Source organism: Littorina saxatilis, linkage group LG3 (assembly GCF_037325665.1).
Source record: "Littorina saxatilis isolate snail1 linkage group LG3, US_GU_Lsax_2.0, whole genome shotgun sequence".
Taxonomy (NCBI): Eukaryota; Metazoa; Mollusca; class Gastropoda; order Littorinimorpha; family Littorinidae; genus Littorina; species Littorina saxatilis.
In genome coordinates this window covers 18,123,938-18,132,754 of record NC_090247.1, presented here as the reverse complement: position 1 = coordinate 18,132,754, position 8,817 = coordinate 18,123,938, and the positions used below count along the sequence as shown (strand labels likewise).

General features: G+C 42.2%; 1 long non-coding RNA gene across 1 annotated transcript in view; it reads left to right on the top strand.

Annotated features, from left to right (window-relative positions):
• The window catches only part of LOC138961794 (uncharacterized), a 457,147-nt gene that overhangs the window by 5,103 nt on the left and 443,227 nt on the right, over window positions 1-8,817 (top strand). The window lies entirely within an intron of this gene.

The following is an 8,817-nucleotide window of genomic DNA, read 5'->3' as shown; positions in this document are numbered from 1 at the left end:
TTTTGACTAAATGTTTTAACATCGAGGGGGAATCGAAACGAGGGTCGTGGTGTATGTGTGTGTGTGTGTCTGTGCGTGTGTGTGTGTGTGTGTGTGTAGAGCGATTCAGAGTAAACCGTACTGGACCGATTTTTATGAAATTTTACATGATAGTTCCTGGGTATGATATCCCCAGACACTTTTTTCATTTTTTGGATAAATGTCTTTGATGACGTCATATCCGGCTTTTTGTAAAACTTGAGGCGGCACTGTCACACCCTCATTTTTCAATCAAATTGATTGACATTTTAGCCAAGCAATCTTCGACAAAGGTCGGACTTTGGTATTGCATTTCAGCTTGGAGGCTTAACAATTAATTAATGACTTTGGTCATTAAAAATCTGAAAATTGTAATTAAATTATTTTTTTATAAAACGATCCAAAATTACGTTCATCTTATTCTTCATTAATTTCTGATTCCAAAAACATATAAATATGTTATATTTGGATTAAAAACAAGCTCTAAAAATTAAAAATATAAAAAAAATTATTAAAATAAAATTTCCGAAATCGATTTAAAAACACTTTCATCGTATTTCTTGTTGGTTCCTGATTCAAAAAACATATAGATTATGATATGTTGGGATTAAAAACACGCTCAGAAAGTTAAAACGAAGAGAGTTACTGAAAAGCGTACTATCCTGCTCAGCGTGACCACTTCCGCACTACTGATTCTGGCTTGTTCATTTCACTGCCTTTGCCACGAGCGGTCTTGGTGAAAAAAGCAGTGCGTTCAGTTTCATTCTGTGAGTTCGACAGCTTGACTAAATGTAGTTATTTCGCCTTACGCGGCGACTTCTTGTATTCTCAACAGGGACCCACTGTGGGTAGCAGTTAGAGTTATTGTCCTTTCCACGCCGACGGTCATGAACACTGCTGCAGTTCTGTCCCAGTTTTTTGCATGGGAGTAATAGCATCGCATGTATAGTGGATTCTGGGCTAAATCATTTCGTTACTGGCGCAATTGTCAGCACACACACACATACACACACACACACACACACTGACACACGCTCACACACACACACACACACACACACGCACGCACACACAGGCACACACACACACACATACACACACACATACATACACACACACACGCACGCACACACACACACACACACACACACACCTACACACCCGCGCACACACAAAATGACAGAAACAAAACAGAAACATATTCACACACACACACACACACACACACACAGACACACACACACCCCCACACACACACGCACGCACACACACACACACACGCATGCATACACACACACACACACACACAGAGACTCAAACAAACAAACACACACACACACACACACACACACGCGCGCACACACAGACACAACTTGAAGAAACACACACACACACACACACACACACACACACACACACACACATACACACACACACACACACACACACACGCGCGCACACACAGACACAAACACACACACAAACACACACACACACAAACACACACACGCACACACATACACACACACACCACACACACATACTCGCACACACACACACACGCACACACACACATGCGCGCGCGCACGCACACACACACACACACACACGCACACACACACACACAGACTGACAGACCGTGAGAGACAGACACACAGACAGACAGACACACACACACACACACACACACACACGCACGCACACACACGCACACACACACACTGACACTGTGACACACACAAACAGTCGCACGCACACAGACACTCACGGAGACACACGCACACACACACACACACACACACACTCACACACACACACACACACACACACACACACGCGCGCGCACGCTCGCACGCACTGCACGCACGTACACACACACACACACACACACACATACACACACACACAGACGCACAAACACAGAAAACAAACCAACCAATTAAATAACCGAGACGAAGACGAAACGCATTCCGTGTGCATACTATTGTAGCAATATTAACGAAGCTAAGTCAAGAAAACACCGCCGACAGACATCGGTCTTAGCTGCATGTGTGTGTTCATTCGAGCACGTTCATTGTTTTCATGACAACGCAATCAGCTTCTATATATATATATATATATATATACGACTTGTGTCTGTCTGTGTGTGTGTGTGTGTGTGTGTGTGTGTGTGTGTGTGTGTGTGTGTGTGTGTGTGTGTGTGTGTGTGTGTGTGTGTGTGTCAGTGTCCGCGATGCCAAGCCAAAGTTCTCGGTGGATCGTTTTCAAATTTGGAGACCGTATTCAGCTACACCCCGGACACAACCTCATCGATGAGATATTTCAATACGTGCTCTCAGCGCGCAGCGCTGAACCAATTTTGGTTTTTCGCGCGCAGCGCTGAACCGATTTTGGTTTTTCTCTCGATCCATTCCCAGTAACTCTTCTTCTCCAGTGTTTTCAGCCGCGTTTGTCTCCCTTCCTCCGTGCGGTGCGCCGGCCGGGTCCCCGGCGCAGCCGGGTATTCGGCTCAACTTCTTCCCGGCGAAGCGGGTATTCATCTAGTGTATGTATATGTATAGATATATCACTAGATGAATACCCGCTTCGCCGGGTACGGCTTCGCCGGGAAGAAGTCGAGCCGAATACCCGGCTGCGTAGTAACGGGAATATGGATTGACGCCACACGAAGGAAGGGAGATAAACGCTGAAAACACTGGAGAAGCTAAGGTCCCTCCCAGGTGGAATGGGAACAGCACGAAAATGATTCGCTGTCGACGACGCCAAATGTAACTGAGTGCCGAAACACCACAATCACCTTTGAAGGCAAAGTCCACTCAAACGGGATTGAGAATAACTGTTATGGCTTCTCAAAGGAAGGCCTAAACATACTGACACATCAAAGCCGCTAGACCACATCACAAACAGAACTCTACAATCCACATGTGTTGCCCACACACACACACAGAGAAGCCGTATATATATGTATATCTATGTCTATAAATATATAGACATAGATGACAGTGTATTTTTCGCGTGGCTATAAATTGATTCGACCTTTTCACTTTTACAGTAAGGACAACTTACGGGTGCAATCGTGACATTCTAAAGATAGTAACGTAGTAACGGGAATATGGATTGACGCCACACGAAGGAAGGGAGATAAACGCTGAAAACACTGGAGAAGATAAGGAAGAGTTACTGGGAATGGATCCAGAGAAAAACAGAGAAAAACCAAAATCGGTTCAGCGCTGCGCGCTGAGAGCACGTGTTGAAATATCTCATCGATGAGGTTGTGTCCGGGGTCTCTCTGAATAAGCCCACCAAATTTGAAGCAGATCCATCGAGAACTTTGGCCGCTCATCGAGCACAGACACACAGACACTAGTCGTATATAGATATACTAGAGGAATACCCGGCTTCGCCGGGGTGAATCGCGAGACAGAGACAGACAGCGTGGCGGTTCATCACAATCACCTCTGCAGGCGAAGTCCTGTCAAACGGGATTGAGAATTTTAGAGCTTATTTCTTAGCCCTATATTATCTGTTGTGGCTTCTCAAATGCCAGAACATACAGACAGACAAAAGCCGCTAGACCCCATCACAAACAGAACTCTACAATCCACAGGTTTTTGCCCACACACACACACACAAACACACACACAGAGAAGCCGTATATATATATATATCCCATGACCTCCCTTCTTTGTCTCTGTTACTTCAGTATGGGTATATATGTTGTATTTTTATAGCTCAATAAATACATCATGGACTCCAAAAAATATATGATAGTGCAGATTCCGATTTGGGCAAAGGACTACTTTCCTCCCGACCTTTGACCTCGCTCGCGCCGAACAATGTGACACATTTGTATGAAGTTCTAAAATCGTATTGCACGGCTCAGAAAACCATATCAGTTGCACGCAAAAATGAATCTCAGAACTGATCTGATGTATGAGATGCAATAAGCAAAAGTTTCTTTCATTATGAAAGCAATGCAGGTCGAAAAAAACGAACATTCAACTTACAAGATAACCAGATGCTAGCGAACCAAAACAAAAACACGAGTACCCTCCCCTTGCATCGTTAGCAGACGACTTTTGAGAATCTGTCGGTAGTGTGTTTTGCCGGTGTGCGCCTTCAGCTATCAAACATCGGCTGTTTCACGTGTTTTGCGAGCAAGTCTACTCTTTTGCCTGGCTCTGCAGTAAGTCCACATATTTTTCCGTAATCCAGTCATATTCCTTCAAAATGCAATCAATCGGCGGTGACAGACGTGTCGGTCGCGTTTTCCTCTCACCCATACCAGTTTAAGTTCATCCATGCAAACACACTCGCAAAACAGTTTATCACGTAGATACATTTCAAATAGGGAGCAAATGGTTAAATCTAAACCTACATATTTGTTCCCTAAGATTTGCTTCTCTGTCAATAAGCCTAATTACACACGTTCGAGAAAAACAACGTGGAATCAATTCTGAATCGAGTAAGCCAAATGGGTCCCAAACCCGTTTCGCCCGTTCTGCCGACCTGAAACGCAAAACAAAAGAATTGTGCGCTTCAACTAAATTAATTTCTATTCGACTTCATTACTTTCTTGCAACTTATGAACCTTTACTTAAAGCTTTTAAATGGTCTGAAAGTAGACTAAAGTGTTAGCGCGTACTTATCGATGCACTCATTCGTTTTATTTTTTCAGCGACGGTCACTTAGTTTAAGGTTGCAAAAGGGCTAAGTCTCGCTGGCAACAGTTTTACCCTGCACAGATCGCAACAGTGCCGCTAGTAGTCTACACTTTGTGTTTGATGGTAGAATGGGATATACAGATTACAACACTCGTGGTTTTTTATATGGCTTGTATTTCAGTCAAGACCCAGCGGGAATATCAATCGAGAGACACTCGCCAGAGGCTCGTGTCTCCCGATGATATTCATCCGCTGGGTCTTGACTGAAATACAAGCCATATAAAAAACCACTCGTGTTGTAACCTATACATATGTATATCTATATCTATAAATATATAGAGATAGGTGAGAGTGTATTTTTCGCGTGGCTATAAATTGATTCGACCTTTTCACTTTGACAGTAAGAACAACTTACGGGTGCAAGGGAAGCGTTCTGGACAGCGTAGTGACATTCTAAAAATAGTTACTCAGAAACGGGAATTTGGGGTGAACGGCGCGAGACAGAGACAGACAGCGTGGCGGTTCACCACAATCACCTTTGAAGGCGAAGTCCTGTCAAACGGGATTGAGAATTTTAGAGCTTATTTCTTAGCCCTATATTATCTGCTGTGGCTTCTCACATGCCAGTACATACAGACAGACAAAAGCCGCTAGACCACATCACAAACAGAACTCTACAATACACAGGTTTTTGCCCACACACACACACAAACACACACACACACAGAGAAGCCGTATATATATATGCATATCTGTATCTATAAATATATAGAGATAGGTGAGAGTGTATTTTTCGCGTGGCTATAAATTGATTCGACCTTTTCACTTTGACAGTAAGAACAACTTACGGGTGCAAGGGAAGCGTTGTGGACAGCGCAGTGGACAGCGCAGTGACATTCTAAAAATAGTAGTAACTTACAACTGAACGGGAAAGCAACACGAAGGAAGGGAGATAAACGCCAAACACTGGAGAAGATAAGGAAGAGTTACTTATAATGGTGAAATGAACACAAAAACCAAAATCAGTTCAGCGCTGCGCGCTGAGAGCACGTGTTGAAATATGTCATCGATGATATTGTGTCCGGGGTGTAGCTGAATACGGTGTCCAAATTTGAAAAAGATCCACCGAGAACTTTGGCGTTGTGATGTGGTGTAGCGGCTATGGTGTGTCGGTATGGGGGCCCGGGTAGCTGAGGTGGAACCAAAATAGCTGAGGTGGAACCAAAATCGGTTCAGCGCTGCGCGCTGAGAGCACGTGTTGAAATATCTCATCGATGAGGTTGTGTCCGGGGTCTCTCTGAATAAGCCCACCAAATTTGAAGCAGATCCATCGAGAACTTTGGCCGTGCATGGCGAATACACAAATACACAAACACACAGACACACAGACACACAGACACAAGTCGTATATATATATAGATATACGACTTCGCCGGGAAGAAGTTGAGCCGAATACCCGGCTGCGCCGGGGACCCGGTTTTGCACCGCACGAAGGAAGGGAGATAAACTCGCAAAACACTGGAGAAGAGTAATACCCGGCTTCGCCGGGACAGTGACCTTCTAAAAATAGTATAACGGGAATATGGATTGAGCGTTGTAGACAGTGACCTTCTAAAAATAGAAACGGGAATATGGATTGACGCCACACGAAGGAAGGGAGATAAACGCTGAAAACACTGGAGAAGATAAGGAAGAACTACTGGGAATGGATCCAGAGAAAAACCAAAATCGGTTCAGCGCTGCGCGCTGAGAGCACGTGTTGAAATATCTCATCGACCAGGTTGTGTTCGGGGTGTACATGAATATGGCCACCAACTTTGAAAGAGATCCATCGAGAACTTTGGCCGTGCATCGCGGACACACACACACACACACACACACACACACACACACACACACACACACACACACACACACACACACACACACACACACACACACACACACAAGTCGTATATGTATAGATAGATAGTGACACAATGTACTGTAACGCTTGGCTGGCCGCATCAAATTATTGATTACTATCTCAACCAGAACTAACACCTGTGTCCTAGTTTAAAAAAAACAAGAGGCGAAGCCTTCAAGGCTCACGTAAGAAATCGACAAACAGTAACACAAACTAGTTACTCCGTCACACATACACACACACACAGTGAGCATAGGTGTCGACACTGTGCAAGAAAGCGAGACACTAGATCTAGATCTGTTTGTCTGCATGTAGCCTACTTACATAGGTGAACAGCTCAGATCATGGGTAATGTTAACACCTTCACATTTAAATGCTTATTTTATAGCCATCCATTGAATTGAGAAGAAAACAAAGCATACTAAACTGCTAAGCATGAATCAAACAATAAGAAAATAAAAAGAACCAACAGCATCGTTTTTTATGTGTGGGTAGTAAACACGTTTTATTTACAAAACACGGCGGAAAATGGCGACACATTTGTTGCACAGCGTCAGGTCACTTTCTTCAACCAAGGCCAGTGCTTTCATACATGACAAAGGAAAGCAAATATATGGCCTGAATAATAAAGTTATAGTGTTCCTTTGCGTGTCTGAGTGATAAACTGTTTTAACCAACTATCTTCTGAAACGTAATTGCACTCAGCAGATTTGTCTTCCGCTCATAACTTTCGTGTCACACGGTCTTTGCGACAAACAGATAGATCGCATTCTCGCAGAAAATCATTGACAACACAGACCAGTCATTTTTAGCATTGCATTTGGGAAGGGCTACTATTATAGTGTGTTTTAAGAAAGAAAAACATTATAGTATCGGCAGAACACGACCAAATGAGTTTTTGTGTCACAACGTTATGGGCGTGAGATTTGTTAAACTTTTTGTTCTCACACTGTTGCAAAATCATTGACAACACAGACAAGTCAGTTTTAGCATAGACATTGGGAAGGGCTACTATTATAGTGTGTTTTAGGAAAGAAAAACATTATAGTATCGGCAGAACACGACCAAATAAGTTGCGTTATGGGCGTGAGATTGTTTTTTTTCACACTGCAGATCATATCTCATAATATACTGAGTGGATCTTTATGAAATTTGATATGGATATTTTTGATTGGATTTTCTCATAGAAGGTTTTTTCCGTTTATTGATAGGACAGTTTGATGACGTCATATTTTATCGTTTGCCAAAAGGTCGAGGCAGCACTTTCACAGTTACAGTTTTTCATCAATTTGATCGAATTTCTTATCACACAATCTCAGATCAGTCTTGGCCGGATTATGGGATTGCATTTCAGCTTGGTCACTTAAAGTTTTGTTATTGAAATGTTTGTTCGAAATATGTCATTTTTTTTACATTTTTAAAAACTAATATTTGAAACAGAAAATTTATATTGGTGTATTCCCTATTGCGTCCTGTATCTAAAACTGTATAGTTTTGTTGTTTTGTATTGATAATTATGCTTACAAATGAAGAAAACCGATAAATAACCACTATCTTTATTTATGAAAAAAGACACTTAAAAGCAACTTCTATCTATTCCTTATCATTTTCTGATTCCAAATATATATATAGTTTCATGGTGTTTGACGTTGAAAATATGCTCAAACTTAACAAACTCGGATCGTTGAATGGAAATTATACTTCCAAGCTCCAAAAGCACGTCATTTCAAGTGTGGAACACGCTCATGACGTCATACTGAAAGGTGATGAATTATGGCTTCACCTTGCGATGTTTCATTTCAAACATGGTAACATTTTTAAAGGGGTTTCTTTCTCAGATTTGTGTTTGCCCTCTGTCTGTCTCTCTATGTCTCCGTCTGTCTGACTGATTCAATTAAATGTGTAATTACTTAGTTTTGCAAAAGTCAAACTAAGTATGATATACCTAATTGATTCAGGTCTCTAAATTCTTATTGTAAAATTGTGAGTTTTATTCAAAACAAATTTAATTGGTGTTTTAAACTCAATAATGGGGCATGCTGTGATGAGTAGAAGAATGTGTGTTTACGAGCAGAAAAAAGCGCATCAAAGTCAAGAATCGTGTTTTTCTTTTTCTATTTTCACCTTGTAGTTTCATACAGACACTAAGCAACAGTGTAGTACCACTTCCAGTGCAATATCTTGTACTTTAATTTTGACCATCTGTGTAACACTTTATTGACCCATGAT